The sequence below is a fragment of the Hyaena hyaena genome, unplaced genomic scaffold (genome assembly GCF_003009895.1).
Source record: "Hyaena hyaena isolate Hyena2069 unplaced genomic scaffold, ASM300989v1 scaffold_96, whole genome shotgun sequence".
Lineage (NCBI taxonomy): Eukaryota > Metazoa > Chordata > Mammalia > Carnivora > Hyaenidae > Hyaena > Hyaena hyaena.
In genome coordinates, this window is record NW_024080729.1 from 3,561,059 (window position 1) to 3,578,979 (window position 17,921).

A 17,921-nucleotide genomic window follows, 5' to 3' on the forward strand; every position below is an offset into this window, starting at 1 on the left:
GTAAAGGGCGGCATAGGGAGTATAGTCCATAACAGTGTCGTAACTTTGTATGGTGACAGGTGATAACTACTCATTGTGGAGCATTTCCTAGTATATGTAAATATCAAATCACTGTAGTATATACCTGAAACTAATAATATATGTCATCTATACTTCTTTTTTTTTTTTTTTTTTAATGCTTTCTTTATTTCTAGGAGAGAGAGAGAGAGAGAGAGACAGCGTGAGCAGGGGAGGGTCAGAGAGAGAGGGAGTCACAGACTCTGAAACAGTCTCCAGGCTCTGAGCTGGCAGTCAGCACAGAGCCCGACGCGGGGCCCGAACCCACGAACCGCGAGATCATGACCTAAGCGAAAGTCGGACGCTTAACCGACTAAGCCACCCAGGCGCCCCTCATCTATACTTCTTTTAAAAAAGGCTATATATGTGCCTGTACATGCATGTGGACCCCATAAAGTAAAAATCCCTTGTTTCTTTCCCTGAATCCCAATCCCAGAATTAGCTGCTATTAGTGGTTTGTTATATTTCTTTTTAGATATTTTCTTGCATTCACAAATGTATATGCATTTTCTTTACACAAATAGAATAATAATGTACATTCTGTTCTGTGATTTCCTCCCCCTCCCCCCCTCGTGTCATTCTTAAACATCTTTACATATCAGCTCATGTACAGCTGCTACTTTATTTTTAATTGCTGCATAATATTCCATTGGTGGGGACATATAATAATAGTCCAGTAAGGAAGCTTCAGTTGTGTCTTTTTTTAAACTATTATAACTGTGTTGTGCTTAATATCCTGCATATAATTTTTCTTTCTTCTGTGAGACTATCTATAGGTAATTTCCTGGAAGATTGCTGGGCTAAAGAATATTTTGCACTTAAACTTTTTATAGATATTGGCAAATTCATCTTTAAAATATTTGTACTTCCACTAAGGATATGGGGTGTTATTTACTGATAACTGCATACATTTTCATTTTGCTGATTAGAAGGGTTCAACTGAAAAAAAATTTTTTTAATGTTTTATTTTGAGAGAGAGAGCATGCGCAAGCGTGCAGAGTGGGTGAGGGGCAGAGATAGAGAGACACTCAAAATCTGAAGCAGGCTCCAGGCTCTGAGCTGTCAATACAGAGTCCCATACAGGGCTTGAACTCAACAGACCGTGAGATCATGACTTGAGCTGAAGCCAGATACTTAACCCAGGTACCCCAGAAGGGTTTAACTTTAGAAAACGAATCCTTCCCATAGAAATTTGAGTTGTTCAGAAGATGATAGATTAATGTATTCCCATTGCTTGATGTAATTAGTTTAAGTGAAGTGAAAGATGGTGGTTTGTGTTGTCTGTAGATCTACCGTATGCATTGCACTGATTTGGATATGGGAGACAAAGATGTTGGTTTTCTGGGGTTTTGCCTTAGAATGTGTAAGATAAACATTTATTAGTGACAGTCTGAAGGGGTAGAAGGAGGGCCCTGAGTACTGGTTTGAGAAGTTTGGACTTGTGTTGGGGAACTATTTAAGGTCCTTGAATTGGGAGTGTGCTGTGTGAGAGAGGCTTTACTGGCAGTATGTATGGAATGAATGGAAGCGAGTAGGCTGGAAGTAGGCAGGCCAGCTGGAAAACTGTGGTAATTCGGGAAGGAAATGAAGAAACCCCAGAATACGGTGATAGATGGCGGATTTGGAAAGTAAGATCGTAGAAGACACAATGAGCAGTTGGCAAGCCCTGTTGATTAAATGGAGAAGAAATATATTGAAGTTGTAAACTTAGGCGAGTAGCCAGATAGTACAGATAACGAAGTAAATAGAAAAGGGGACAATTTTCAAAAAGTTGATTTTCTCTGAAAAGGTAGGGATATAAAAGGGTCCTACTTATAGTCAGGCAATTTGAGATCAAAAACTGCGAAAGAAAAGAGAGAGAAATTTTAATTAGATTTGGTCATTATACAGGTAGTAGTTGATATTAAGAGTGGTAAATTCTGGTATGGTGTAGTTGACAGGGGAAAAGCAGTTGGTGGAGAACTACATTTCTAAAAGGGATACTCTCGATAATGGGAGATGGGATGAAAGAGTAGTCAAGCAAAGACGAAATGTATAATCAGGAGCAGGAAAAGAATTGGGATTTGTATCTGCATATAATTCAATATTTACTTGGTGTTTTCTGGTAGGTAATGTGTCCTTCTTTTGGTAGTGATACCTCAGAAAATTTTAGTGGTTATCTTAAAGGTGGAGTTAATTTTATTCCTGAGGTTAATATTATACTTGAGTTTTGGTGTCCTTTGCTTTGTTCCTTTTAGTTTCATAAAATCTTTTCATCTTATTATCTATGGGTCCTAAACAAGAAAAAAAAAAGCTTTTTGTTGGGTAAAGTTCAGATAACCTTGTACATTTTTCTCCATTTTTAAGGTATTATTAGTCACTTATACCCAAGAGTAAAGGAGTTTATCAGATCTTTCCTGAGAACAGCTTTTTCTGAAAGAGGGTGAAGGGGTGCACAGAAAGGCACTGAGCTCCTGGCCAGAGCAGCAGGCCAAGGAAGTGAGAGGAAACAAAGCAGGAAGATGGGGCACATGGAAGACACAGTGCAAGTCCTTTATGATCCAGCCCATGGGCCTCAGCAAGCTGGAAGCAGGCCCCAGGGTCTAAGGAGTGTCAATCCAGGCCTCAGGGAGGGACATCACAGGCCAGGTACCTTGTACATTTTAATTGATCATTTACAAAAATGTTTCCTGGCTTTTGAAACTTGGCTAATAACCAATGGTTAAGACTCCATATGTTTTTAGGATATAGTGTGAATTTAGAGTTTTTACTATCCCAGTGCTTCTCAGGATGGAGCCTACTCACAGGAAATGATCTCGTGTCAAAGTCAGGACCTCTGACACTGTGTGCAGTGGTTAGAGTCACAACCTCAGGAGTCATTCTGCCTGGTTCCACTAGCAATATCATGCCCCTTAATTTCACCATTTGGAAATGGCAATAACAGTTCCTACATTGTAGGGTTATTGAGAGAGGCTTAATCCTGGAACTTACCATTCTAGTGAGGAGAGACCAGCACCGTACAAGTAAATATATGTGCCAGGTGGTAAGTGGAGGGAAAAAATGGTGGGGCTGATTGCTGTAGTTACTTGTTTTTATATTGGGTAATAAGGAAGGCCTTTCTGATAAGAAGTATTTGAACAGAGACCTACCTGAAGGAAGTACGGGAACAAACTGTGCCCCGGGGAGGAGTCCTAGGCAGAGGGAAGAGCCAGTGCAGAAGCTGTACGGAGACGCACGTTGGAGGGGATGTATAGTGAGAAGGCCAGTGTAGCGAAACCAGTGAGTGAGAGAAGGAGCAATAGGAAGCAGTTTCAGAGATCGCCACTGACCAGCGTGCGCGGTGTTAAGTGCAAGAGGGACTTTAGATTTTGGATTTTATTCTGTGTGAGATGGGAAGCTGTTGGAGTGTTGCCAGAGTAATTTTTTTTAAGCTAGTCTGATTGTCACTTCTTTGCTTCAGTTCTCCATTTCCTTTGGAATGAAGTTCAAATTCTTTATTCTGGCACACACAGTCCTTCCCAGTCAGCTTCTGCCTATTTAGCATCCCCTGCCTCCTTTCCACATGTACCCTCCACTTTAGCCAAGTTGGATTACACGCAGTTCCTTGGATGGGCCGTGATGATTCATGTCTTTGTGTTTTTCTGCGTGTTTCTTGCCCTTGAGAAACTGTCTCCCTCGGCGCCCATAGTCATTGGCTGTGTTTTAGAGGGACCTCTTTGTGCTCCGAGAGCACTCTGTGCCTTGTTCTCTCACCTTTCCCGCTCCCCTAGCAACTTTGTCCTCGAGACACAGCTCTGGAATGTGCCGTGTTCTTTTCCCAGCCTCGGTTTCGCCCTTGCCCCACACCCTTGCCAGTTGAAATTAATGTCCATCCTTCAAGAACCAGCTGGAATACTACCGCCTTTTCCCTGCTTTATAAATCACCATCTTTCCCCTACCCTTACAGATATTTTGTAGTTCTCTCATACGTGATCCCAGTTATCTTGAATCAAAATGTTTCTTTGCCCTACCTCACCAAAACCTTTGGCCTTACTCATTTCTCTTCCCATTATGGCTCCCAGTATCGGGTCTTGCTCAGATTTCACATTCGGCAGGTGCTCGTGGTGTTCAGGATTCTTAGGATAACTAGAAAACTGTTGCGTTCCAAGATGCTAACGGCAAAGCAGCAAAAATGAACAACCAAAGTGAGGCAGCTGTTAAATTAACAAAACAGATTTACTGTAACATAATGTTGATGATGGCATGGTTACCTTGGTTCTCTCGTATATTTACTATTGGCACCAAAAGTTGGTACAGCCCCTTTGAAATGTAGCTGAGCAAAATGGATCCAGGCACATAAATGTTCATGGGTTTTGACCCAGTAACACCGCTTCTGGAAATCATCTTAAGAAAATAATGTAGTGGTTGCTTTGGCAGCATGTATACTAAAATTGGAACGGGGGGCACCTGGGTGGCTCAGTCAGTTAAGCAGCTGACTCTTGGTTTTGGCTCAGGTCATGATCTGATAGTTTCATGAGTTCGAGCCCCGCATCGGGCACTGTGCTGGCAGCATGGAGCCTGCTTGGGATTCTCTCTCCCTCTCTTTGCCTCTTGCCCACTTGCACTGTCCTCTGTCTCTTTCAAATAAATAAAATAAAACTTAACAAAATAAAATAGGAATGATACAGAGAAGATGAGTTGGTCCCCGTGCAAAAATGACATGTAAATTCGTGAAGCATTCTATATTTTTCGTAAGTTAGAGCTCAATTAAAAAAGAAAAACCTAAAAAAAAAACAAAAAACAAAGGAGGGGTGCCTGGATAGTTGGTTGAGTGTCCACTTTTGATTTTGGCTCAGGTCCTGATCCCAGGGTTGTGAGATCAAGCCCTGGATCAGGCTCTACACTCAGCATGGAGCCTGCTTGAGATTTTCTCTCTTTCTCCCTCTGCCTCTTTCCCTCCTCCCGGCTCTAAAAGTTAAGGAAAAAAAAAAAAAGTTTTTTAAAGAAATAATACAAACCAGAATGACAGTTACAACTACTACTGTTTGTGTGACAGTCACCATGACAAGCCCTTACTTGATTTAATTTTCAGAATTCCAAGAGGTGTAAGTACTATTAATCTCATGTGATAGATGGGAAAGTTGAGGCACAAAGTAGTTGAGTGACTTGCCCAAGCAGCCCTCATATAGCTGCCATTGTCAAGCCAGGGTTCCCACTAAAGCAGACAGTTAAGAATACTTGTTGGGGCACCCGGGTGGCTCAGTCGGTTAAACATCTGATTCTTGATTTTGGCTCAGGTCACGGGCTCACCATTTGTGAGACTGAGCCTGCTTGGGATTCTGTTTCTCCCTCTCTCTCTCTGCCCCTTCCCTGCTTGCATTTGTGCTCTCTCTCTCAAATAAATAAACATAAAAAATAAAATAAAATTTAAAATCTTTAAAAAAAGGAATTTGTATATATTTTATATATGTATACAATTTTATCTTTAATTTCTACACTGACCTAGGGCTCGAACCCACAACCCTGAGATTAAGAGTCACACTCTCCACCAACTGAACCAGCCAGGTGCCCCAAGAATTTATACTCTTTTTTCTTTTAATTTTATTTTTAATTTTATTTATTTTGAGAGGGAGAGGGAGCAAGCAAGAGCAGAGGAGGGACAGAGAGAGAAAATCACAAGCAGGCTCCACACTGTCAGCATGGAACCTGAGAGGACACTTGATATCACAAACTGTGAAATGATGAGCCAAAACCATGAGTCAGACGTTTAACCTACTGAACCACTCAGGGGGCCCAAGAATCCATACTCTTAATTATATAGTATGATAAAAGCCTGGGCACAAAACCGTTCACAGCAGTGTTCTGTAGAATAGATACATTGGAAGCAATGTATGTTAGGAATTAATGTCCATCCATTCCATAGGGTAATTTTTCTAACAGTTTAATTGAGATAAAATTCACATAGTGTGGTAATAACCTCTTTAAAGTGTGTAACTCGGTGGTTTCCAGTATATTTACAGAATTGTGGGCGCCTGGGTGGCTCAGTCAGTTGAGGGTCTGACTTTGGCTCAGGTCATGATTTCACCATAAATGAGTTCAAGCACTGCATCGGGCTTGCTGCTGTCAGCGCAGAGCCCACTTCAGATCCTCTGTCCTCCTCTCTCTCTGCCCTTTCCCAGCTCATACTCTGTCTCTGAAAAATGAATAAACTTTAATGGAAAGATTTCAGGGTGCCTGGGTGGCTCGGTCAGTTAAGCGTCCAACTTCGGCTCAGGTCATGATCCATGGTTCATGAGCGGGTTCACACCCTGCTTCAGGCTCTGTGCTGACAGCTAGCTTAGATCCTGGAGCCTGTCTTTGGATTCTGTGACTCCCTCTGTCTCTGACCCTCACCTCTCATGCTGTCTCTCTCTCTCTCTCTCAAAAATAAATAAAACATTAAAAAAAATAAAATAGAAGGATTTCAACAATATATTCACAGAATTGTGCAACTATTGCCATTATCCTACTTCAGAGCATTTTATCACCCCCAAAAGAAATCTCACACCTGTTAGCAGCCGCTCTTACTTCCACCATTACACTTGGTAACCACCAGTCCACTTCCTGTCTCTGTGGTTTGCTTGTTCTGGACATTTCATATCAATGGAATTGTAGCCTATGTGGTATTTTTTTTCTCACCCTCATTAGCATAGTATTTTCAAGGTTTGTTCGTGTAGCATATTATCAGTACTTCCTTGCTTTTCATTGCTGAACTGTATTTTGTTGTGTGGATATACCATTTTGCTTACCTATTCAGTAGTTATTGGATATTTGGGTTGTTTCTACTCTTCGGCTATTGTGAATAATGCTGTTATGAACATTGATGCACAAGGTTTTGTATGGACATATGTTCTCATTTGTCTTGGAACTGTGGATCAATGATAACTGTTTAATTTTTAGAGGAACTGCCACACTGTTTTCCAAAGCAGCTGTACCATTTTATATTCCCACTAGCAATCCGTGGGGGTTCTACTTTTTCTACATTTTTGTCAGTGCTTATTATGATCTTTTTTCTAATAGCCATCTCATTGGGCGTGGAGTGGTATCTCACTGTAGGTTGATTTGCATTTCCCTACTTTCCCTCAGCATCTTTTCATGTGATTATTTGCTATTTGTGTATCTTCTTTGGAGGAAATGTGTATTTGCATACTTTGCCCATTTTTTTAACTTTTATTTTTCAAGTAATCTCTTGTACCCAGGGCAGGGCTCAAATTCACAACCCCAAGATCAAGAGTCACACGCTCCACAACTGAGCCAGCCACGGGCCCCTACCCATTTTTTAATTGGGTTATTTGTTTTCTTTATTACTGAGTTGTAGGATTTTTTTTTTAAATTGAAGTATAGTTGACATTACATTAGTTTCAGGTGTGCAATATAGTGATTCAAAAATTAAATACATTACAAAATGCTCACCATACCATGATACACTATTACTGACTGTATTCCCTATGTTATGCTTTCCATCCCCATGACTTATTTATAACTGGAAGTTTGTACCTCTTAATCCCCTTCACCCATTTTGCCTCTCTCCAACTCCCTCCCTTCTTGTAGCCGTCAGGTTTCTTTCCTGTATTTATGACTCTGTTTCTGTTTTGTTTTTTAGATTTTATATAGAAGTGAAATCCTGTGGTATTTTTCTCTCTTTGACTTATTTAGCATAATAGGCTCTAGGTTTATACGTGTTGTTGGGAATGTATGATTTCACTCTTTTAGGGCTGAGTAATAGTCCATTGTGTACGCACACCATATTTTGTGTGGCCATTCATGTGTCGATGAACCCTGAGGTTGCTTCTGTATCTTGCCTGTTGTAAATAATGCCTCAGTAAACATGGGAGTGCCTGTATGCTTTTCATTTAGTTTTTTCTTTGATAAAATACCCAGAAATGGAATTACTGGGCCCTATTGTATTTCTACTTGTAATTTTTTGAGGAGCCTCCATACTGTTTTCTGTAGTGGTTGCATCAGTTTACATTCCCAACAGCTAGTGCAAGGAAGTTCCCCTTTTTCCACATTGTCGCCAACACTTGTTATTTCTTGTCTTTTTGATAATAACCATTCTGACAGGTGTGAGATGATATTGTGGTTTTGATTTGAATTTCCTTGAGAAGTGATATTGAGCATCTTTTCATGTACTTGTTGGCCACCTGTATGTCATCTTTGGAAGAATGTCTGTGTAGGTCCTCCGCCCAGTTTTTAATCAGGTTGTCTTTTGGTGTTGAGTTGTAGAAGTTCTTTATATATTTTGCGTATTAACCCCTTATTGGATATAATATCGGCAAATATCTTCTCCCATTCGGTAGGTTGCCTTTTTGTTTTGTTGGTGGTTTCCTTCACTGTGGAAAGCTTGATGTTGTTTGACGTCCCAGTTTTTTTGTTTTTTGCTTTTGTTTTCCTTGTCTGGGGAGACCTATGTAAAACATGTTGCTAAGGCCAAGGTCCAAGAATTTATTGCCTGTGTTTTCTTTTATTTTTTATTTTTTATTTTTTTAAATGTTTTATTTATTTATTTCTAGGAGAGAGAGAGACAGCATGAGCAGGGGAGGGTCAGAGAGAGAGGGAGTGACAGACTCTGAAACAGGCTCCAGGCTCCGAGCTGGCAGTCAGCACAGAGCCCGACGCGGGGCTCGAACCCACGAACCGCGAGATCATGACCCGAGCGAAAGTCGGACGCTTAACCGACTAAGCCACCCGGGCGCCCCAACCTATGTTTTCTTTTAGAAGTTTTATAGTTTCAGGTCTTACATTTAGGTCTTTAATACATTTTGAGTTTATTTTTGTATGTGGTGTAAAAAAGTGGGCCAGTTTCATTCTTTTGCATGTAGCTGCCCAGTTTTCTCAACACCATTTAGTGAAGAGATGGTCTTTTCCCCTTTGTGTATTTTTGCCTCTTTTGTCACAGATTAGTTTTACCATATAACCTTGGGTTTATTTCTGGGCTTTCTGTCCTGTTTCATTGATCGATGTCCTGTTTCTTTTTGTGCCAGTACCGTCCTGTTTTGATTACTATTGCTTTGTAGTATAGTTTGAAATCTGGGATTGCAATACCTCTAGCTTTGTTCCTCTTTCTCAAGATTACTTTGGCTATTTGGAGTCTCTTGTGGTTCCATACACATTTTAGGATTTTTCTAGTTCTGTGAAAAATGCCGTTGGCATTTTGATAGGGATTGTATTGAATCTGTGGATTGCTTTGGGTAGTATGGACGTTTTAATAATATTAATTTTTCCGGTCCATGGCATGGTATATCTCATTTATTTATTTATTTATTTATTTATTTATGTTGTCGTTGTTTGTCTTCATTTTTTTCAGCAGTGTTTTTCAGGTTTTAGAGTACAGATCTCTCACCTCCCTCCTTAAGTTTATTCCTACGTATATTATTTTTGATGCAATTATTTTCTTAATTTCTTTTTCTGATATAGTTATTAGTGTATAGAAATACAACCGAATTCCAAATGTTGATTTTGTATCTTGCAATTTTTACTGAATTCATTTATTATTTCTAATAGTCTTTTGGTGGAATCTTTAAGGTTTTCTATTTATAGTATCATGTCATCTGCAAATAGTGACAGTTTAACTTGTTTCTTACCAATTTGGATGCCTTTTATTTCTTTTTCTTTTCTGGTTTCTGAGGCTAGGACTTCCAGTACCGTGGTGAATAAAAGTGGTGAGATTGAGCATCCTTCTTCCTGATCTTTTTAGAGGAAAAGCTTTCAGCTTTTCACTGTTGAGAATGATGTTAGCTGTGGGTTTGTCGTGTATGGCCTCTATTATGTTGAGGTATATTTTTTCTCTACCCACATCGTTGAGATTTTTCTATCATGAATAGAATTTTGTCAAATATTTTTCTTTATTTTTTTAAGGACTTTTTAAAGTTTGTTTTGAGAGAGAGAGAGAATGAGAGAGAGGGAATGGGGGAGGGGCAGAGAGACAGGAAGAGAAAGAATCCCAGGTGGGCTCCATGCTGAGAATGGAGCCTGATGCAGTCCTCTATCCCATGACCTGGGATCGTGACCTGAGCTGAAATCAAGAATTGGACACTTCACTGACTTGGGCCACCCAGGCGCCCTGTCAAATGCTTTTTCTGCATCTGTTGAGAAAATCTTGGTTTTTATTCCTCATTTTGTTAACATGGTGTATCATGTTGATTGATTTGAATGTATTGAACCATCCCTGCATTACTGGATTAAATCCCACTTGACAGTGGTGAATGATCCTTGAGTTCGGTTTGCTAATATTTTGTTGAGGGTCTTTACATTAAGGGTATTGTTCTGTAAGTTTTTGGGGGGTAGGAGAATGTCTATGGCTTGATATCAGAGTAATTGCTGGCCTTATAGAATGAATCTGAAAGCATTTCTTCCTCTTCTGGTTTTGTTTTGTTTTGTTTTAATTTTTTTGTTTTTGCTTTTTTTGGAATAGTTTGAGAAGGCTAGATTTTTTAACCTATATATGTTTGGTAGAATTCACTTGTGAATCCACCTGATTGTGGACTTTTGTCTCTGGAGAGTTTTTTGATTACTGATTGAATCTTGTTCCTAAGAATTCATCTGTTCAAATTTTCTGTTTCTTGATGCAATCTTGGAAGACTGTATGTTTCTAAGAATTTATCCATTTCTTCCAGATTGTTCAATTTGTTGGCATATAGTTTTTTGTTGTAGTGTCTTGTAATCCTTTGCATTTTTATGGTCTCATTTGTAACTTCTCTTCGATTTCTGATTTTATTTTTTTGGGTTCTCTCATTATTTTTGAAGAATCTGACTAAAGATTTATCAATTTTGTCTTTTCAGTAAACCAGCTTAGTTTCATTGATCTTTTCTGTTGTTTTCGTAGTCTGATTTCATTTATTTCCACTCTGATCTTTATTATTTTCTTCCTTCTACTAACTTCAGTCTTCATTCTCTTTCTAGTTCATTTTGGCATAAGGCTAGATTGTTTATTCAAGAATTTTGTTTCTTGAGGTAGGTCTGTATCACTAATAAACTTCCCTCTAAGAACTGCTTTTGCTGTATCATAATGATTTTGAACCATTGTGTTTCCATTTTCATTTGTCTCCGGTTATTTTTTGTTCTTCCTCCTTGATTTCATTTGATCCATTGGTTGGTTGTAGCATGTTTTTTAGTCTTCCCATGTTTGTATTTTTGCCAGGTTTTTAAAAAAAAAATTTGCCAATTTTTTTCTTATAATTGATTTCTAGTTTATACTGTTGTGGTTGGAAAATGTTTAATATGGTTTCAGTCATCTTAAATTTATTGAAACTTGTTTTGTGGCCTAACATGTGATCTATCCTGAAAATGTGCCATCTGTGCTTGAAAAGAATGTGTATTCTGCTATTCTGGATGGACTGTTCTGTATATATCTGTTAAGTCCGCCTGGTCTAATGTGTTGCTCAAAGTGATTTTTTTTTGGTCTGGATGATCTATCTGTCCATTGATGTAAGTAGGGTGTTAATATCTCCTGCTGGAATTGTATTCCTGTCGGTTTCTCCCTTAGTATCTGTTAATATTTGCTGTATATATTTAGGTGCTTCTGAAGTCTAATTGGTCTGATATAAGTATTGCCATCTCAGTTTTTTTTCCCCCACTTCCATTTACATGGAATACCTTTACATCTCTTCACTTTTAGTCTGTTATTTTAGGTCCGAAGTGCATCTCTTGTAGACAGCATATGGATGGATCTTGTTTATCCAGTCTGTTACCCTGTCACCCTATTTCTTCTGATTGGAGCATTTAGTCCATTTACATTTAAAGTTATTGATGGGTATGTATTTATTGCCATTTTGTCCATTGTTTTTTGGTTGTTTTTGTAGTTCTCTGTTCATTTCTTCTTTTGCTGTCTTCCTTTGTGATTTGATGACTTTCTTTGGTGTTATGTTTGATCCCTTTCTCTTTATTTTGTGTGTGTGTATATATAACAGGTGTTTGGTTTGTGGTTACCATGAAGTTCATATGAAACGATCTGTGTATATGGCAGTATAGGTTAAGTTGATGATCGCTTAAGTTTGAACACATTCTAAAAGCACTACATATTTACTTCCCTGCCCATGTTTTCTAACTGTGATGTTTTATTTTTTTATTATATTAAAAAAAATTTTTTTAATGATTATTTTTGAAGGAGAGAGAGATACAGCATGAGCGGGGGAAGGGCAGAGAGAAAGGGAGACACAGAATCTGAAGCAGGCTCTGAGCTGTCAGCATGGAGCCTGACGTGGGGCTCAAACTCATGAACTGTGAGATCATGACCCGTGCTAAAGTCTGATGGTTAACTGACTGAGCCACTCAGGCGCCCCTATATTATGTTTTTAAATAATTTTTTATAATTTTACCAATTTTGTCTTTTAACCTTCATACTGTTTTTATAAGTGATAGATTTACTACCTTTTACCGTATGTTTGCTTTTACCAGTAAAATTTTTTCCTTTTATACTTTTCTTTTAGTTATGCCCTTTCCTTTTCCACTTAAAGAATGTACTTTAATATAAGGCTGGTTTAATGGTGATAAACACCTTTAACTTTTGTTGCCTAGGAAACTCTATTTCTCATTCAATTCTGAACGATAACCTTGTCAGGTAGAGTATTTTGGCTTTAGGTTTTTTTCCTTTCAGCACTTTGAATATATCATGTCGCTCCCTTCTGGCCTACAAGTTTTCTGCTGGGAAATTAGCTGACATGCTTACAGAGTTTCCCTTGTATGTAACTGTTTGCTTTTCTCTTGCTGCTTTTTTAAGATTTTCTTTAACTTTTGTCATTTTAATCATTATTTGTCTTGGTGTGTGGATCTCCTTGTGTTCATCTTGTTTGGGGTCTCTCTTTCATTCCTGGACTTGGATGTCTGTTTTCTTTTCCCAGATTAGGGAAGTTTTTAGCTGTTATGTCATCAAGTAAGTTTTCTACCTCTTTCTTGGACCCTTGTGTGAATGCTAATATGCTTGACGCTGTCCCAGAGTTCCCTTAACTTATTCTCATTTTTAAAGAAATTCTTTTTCTCTTTTGCTGTTCAGCTTGGTTGTTTTCCCCTTTCTTGTCTTCTAGAACTCTGATTCATTCTTCTGCATCTTCTAATTTGTTGATTTTCTCTAGTGTATTTTTCATCCAGTTATTGTATTCTTTAGCTCTGGTTCCTTTTTATGTTTTTTATTTTGCTGTTGAAGTTCTCACTGAGTTTATTCACCCTTCTCTCAAGTCCAGTGAGTCTCTTTATGATCAGTACTTTGAGCTCTTGATCAGCAGATTGCTTCTCTCTGTTTCGATTAATTTTTCTGGGGTTTTGTCTCTTCTTTCATTTTGAACGTATTTCTCCGTCCCTTCATTTTGTCTGAATCTCTGTTTGTTTCTGTGTTTTAGGTCGGTCAGCTATGTCTCCTGGTCTGAAAGTAAATGACCTTATGTAAAAGATATCCTGTGGTGTCCGTTAGTGCAGCCTGCCCTCTACCCCCTCCCGTCACCATAACCAGGTGTTCCACAGGTGTCCCCTGTGTTAGTAGTGTGCGCTCACCTATTGTGGCTGGGCTGTGACTGCTGTGGGCATGCTGGTGGACATGGCTGGCCCTCAGTCTGGCTATCAGCAGTGAGGGGCTACAGCCTCTGGAGGGTCACTGGTTGCCAGAGTGTGCCCCCTGCAAGGCTACAGCTGCAGTTTCGAGGGATGTGCTGGTGGGTGGCGCCAGCCCTTACCCCTGCTGTCTGCAATGACTGGCTTCTACCTCTGGGTACACTGGTGGGCAGGGCTCACCCCGCCCCCCTGCCCTTTATTCCCATGGCTGGCTGAGAGACCCCAGCAAGCTAGTATGGACAGGCTGGTGCATGGGGCTGCTTCCTCACTCTTCGGGGGAGAAGTCTGGTGGGGTGCCTGGAGGGGTACCTCCCCGCTTAGGGCTGCCTGCCAGGTATGGTAGGGCAGTAGTTGCTCCATGGGAATGTTGGTCATAGACTGCCCTCCAGGTGTGGTGTGGTGGGATCCACTCTGGAGGGGCGCCCGCCAGGTGGGGCAGGTCTGCAGGGGAAGGCTGGGGCTGGGCTAGCATGCGTGCAAGGTAGGTAGAGAGTGTCAGAACTGGCTCCCACAAGTGGCCAGCTGGGCTGAAGGAGGGCAAGAAAAGTGGTACCCTCCGGACTTCCGTTTTCCAGGAAAGCTCCTGCAGATTCCTGCCCTCTCCGGCACATGTTCTAACATTAATCAGTAAATCTCCTTCACTTAAAACCCAGGTGCTAGGTACTATGCTGGGTCTTGGACGGAGTGATAGTAGTGCCACAGCCCTTCAGTAGTGGAGTCTCGGTTTCCCTCGGCCCTGTGGTGCTCCAAGTAAGACCCCCGGATTTTCAGAGCCAGATGTTATGGGGGCTTATCTCTCCCGTGCAGGTCCCAGGGTGGGGGGCACCCGTTGTGGAGCTTGATATCCTGGATCCTTCATGCCTTTGATATCCTTCCTGCTGTGGGTTACAGCCCTGGGTTTGGTTCACCAGCTCTGTCTCAGCACCTCCTCTTCTTGATGTGGTCTCCTTCTGTCTTCGGCTGTTAAAGATCTGTTCTGCCAGTTTTCAGGTCATTTTCAGAGTGAGTTTTATCATGTGGGATTGTTACCTGTGTGTGTCCGTGATGGGAGGGGAGCTCAGCACCTTCCTACTCTGCTTTCTTTCCCCTCTCCTAGGAGTTAAAGTATTCTAGATATCTGATCCATTATCAGATAAGCGATTGGCAAAATTTTCATCCCATCCTGTGCGATGTCTTTTCGCTTTCTTTTTAGTGTTCTTTGAAGCACAGAAGTTTTTAATTTTCGTGAATTCTTCTCTTAATTTTTTTGTTGTTGTTGCTTGTGCTTTCAGTTTCGCCTAAGACACCATTGCCTAACCCATGGTCAGTGAAGGTTTACCATCCCCATGCTTGCTTCTAGGGGGCAGATAGTTTTAGCTCTTACATTGCTGCCATTGATCTATTTTGTGTTACTTTCTGTATATGGTGTGAGGTAGGGGGTCAAACTCTGTCATCTTTCGCTTGTGGCGATCTAGTGGTCCCAGCACCAGTTGTTGAAAAGACTGTTACTTCCCCCATTGACTTGTCATGGCAACTGTTTTGAAATATCAGTTGAACATAAATGGAGGAGTTTATTTCTCAGCTCTCAATTCTGTCCATAGATCCATGTCTGTCGTTATTTCTCCTATCCCCTTGTCTTGATGTTGAAGCTTTGTAATTAAAGTTTGGAACCGTGAAGTGTGAGTTCTCTCAGCTTTGTTCTTTTCAAGGCTCTTTTGGCCATTTTACTCAGTTTTTTTGCTGTGAACCCACAACTGCTCTAAAATATAATGTCCATTTTAAAAAAAAGTGCCCTTATATTGTAATGTTGGGATTATGGTGATTTTCCCCCCTTTATTTGTCAAACTTTTTGTAATATGTAGCTATTAAATTTTATAATTTTAACTCAGTTTTGGCTAATAGAATAACTTTTTAACTGAAGAGGTGACTCATGGCTCTGTAGATAAAAACCCAAGTTACTTAACTTTTCCAGGAAGAGTGTGAGAAGGTGAGGAGCTGGGATATAAGGTTATGGTTAGAATGAGCCAGTCTCAGATTTAATACTCAGCTTTTTTTTTTTTTTTTTTTTTAATTAATTTACTTAGAGAGAGTGTATGTACAAATCAGGGAGTGAAAGAGAGAGAGGGAGAGGGAGAGAATCCCAAGCAGGCTCCAGGCTCTGAGCTAGCTGTCAGCACGGATGCTTAACCAACTGAGCCACCAAGGCACCCCCAAAAAATATTTTTAAAAAGTAAAATAAATAGACACACAGGCAAATCATATGACCTGGTGACATACTGCTGTTCATATGTTGTTTGTAAGTTCTTCTTCAGCATGTGTGTGCTCTAAACAGTAAGGGAGTTTTCTTTCCAGTTTAAGCAATATTAAAACCACAATATATTGAAATATGTTATAGATTTTGCATATTGTTCATTTGAGGAGTTTTAAAACTAAAGCAAGTTTAGTCCAGTGTGAATCATAAACCAACTTTTGTAGCATTATGACTTTCAAGTATTAAGGTGATTTTCACCATGTATTTTTCAGTTGAATTAATCTAGAGAAGGGGATTTTTCTTTTAATTTGATTTCTTTTTAAATGTTTATTTTGAGAGAGAGAGCAAGCAGAAGTGGGGGCAGAGAGAGGGAGACAGGGAATCCCAAGCAGGCCACACACTGTTAGCTCAGAGCCTGTGCAGGGCTTGAACTCATGAACCATGAGAACATGACCTGAGCCAAAACCAAGAGTCAGACACTTAACCACCTGAGCCACCCAGGTGTCCCCTAATTTAGATTTTTTTAAGAAATTGTGGTATATTAATGGCCTTTAGAAATGTCAAGTTATACTTTTGTCATTCTTGGAAGGATTAAAATAATCACTTCCTAATAGAGTAAAGGAAAACGAGAGACTGCAATTATCCAGATTTCCAGAAATTTTCATAGTTTTGACTGATAAAGTACCTGCCATTTTTGGAGGTAGATTCATTTATCAGTTAAAGGCTTTTTTTTTTTTCAAGTTTACTTATTTTGAGGGTGGGGTGGGGCAGAGAGAGGGAGGGGGGGGAGAATCCCAAGCAGGCTCCACGCTGCTAGCATAGAGCCTAATTCGAGGCTCTATCCCACGAACCATGAAATATGACCTGAGCTGAAACCAAGAGCTGGACACTTAACTGACTGAGCCACCCAGGTGCCTCTTAGTTACAGGCTTTGACTTTTTTAATGTCATGGAAAACCTGTACCCTTCAAATTTCAGGCTCAAAATTTGTACTAAACAGTGTTGTTTTATCACTTTTTCTCCCACTTGAAACTCCGTAATACTTGTGGGTTGTTGTTGTTGTTGTTGTTGTGTTTTTTATTTTTGTTTTTTAAACTGGGTATCTTCCTTTTCCTGGCTTGAAAATGTACTCACAGACTTGTGCTTCTGGCCAAGATGGATTAATAGAGATTGATTTACTCTCTTGGCTGTAATCACATAACATACAAAAACCCCAGAAAAAATAAACGAAGTTTCATACACTAGACAACAGGCAGCACAAGACAATGATCGCCAAGAAATGAGAAACAGATGAGCCCTACCATTATCTAGCTTACTACCTGGAGAGAGTTTCCAGGCCACAGTGTAAGGATGTTGTGGGGGGGGGGAGTTCAGGGGGGGAGGGTTCCCAAGCAGAGCCCAGCAGTCTCCTTGAGTTGAGATAGCTGGAGGCCAAGGAGGCCAAGGTAGCTACAGTTTGGAAGGAAAAGAGCTGCACAAAGTGAGAACTCCATAGGTCTGCAGAGTCCCCCTTAAAGCTTCAGAGGAGTACTGATCAGTTCATGTGTTTTATGGAAGCTACCCAAAGCCAAGAAAGGACCACCCAAAATGATTAGAGGGAACGATCTCTGATTCTTTCTTTGTGTTCCACCGGCCAGAGAGGAAAATAGAAGTCACAGGATAGAATACTCAGAAAAGGTACTGCCTCTGCAGTAGGGCAAATGTAGCCCTAAATTAAAGACTCTAGTCCTGTCTAACAAAGCTTAAAGAAAACCTCAGCAGGATGACGCTATTTCCAAGTATTTTAACTGTATCCCAGAACAAAGAATAAAGCTTAATATTTAAAGTATACAAAAAATACCTAGTACTCACCAAGGTAAAATTTACATTTGGCTTCCAGTGGAAAATATCAGACTTGGAATGAAGCAGAAAATATAGCCCCTGATAAGGGAAATCAGTAAATAGAAACAGAGACACTGATGATAGAGTAAGCGAAGAAAGACCGTAAAACACTTAGGACTATATTCTGTATGTTTAAGGCAGTATAGGAGAGATTAAGAATGTCAGATACAGGTGTCTAACATATTTAAATATTTTATTTAATTTTTTAATGTTTA

At 40.0% G+C, this 17,921-nt stretch overlaps 1 protein-coding gene and 1 non-coding gene across 4 annotated transcripts in view; both read left to right on the plus strand.

Moving 5' to 3' along the window:
• The window catches only part of FKBP5 (FKBP prolyl isomerase 5), a 112,078-nt gene that overhangs the window by 18,324 nt on the left and 75,833 nt on the right, over nt 1–17,921 (plus strand). The gene's annotated exons all lie outside the window — the stretch shown is intronic.
• Nucleotides 4,661–4,765, plus strand: LOC120233851. Its single transcript, XR_005528935.1, has one exon. It is a non-coding gene; the product is annotated as a U6 spliceosomal RNA (small nuclear RNA).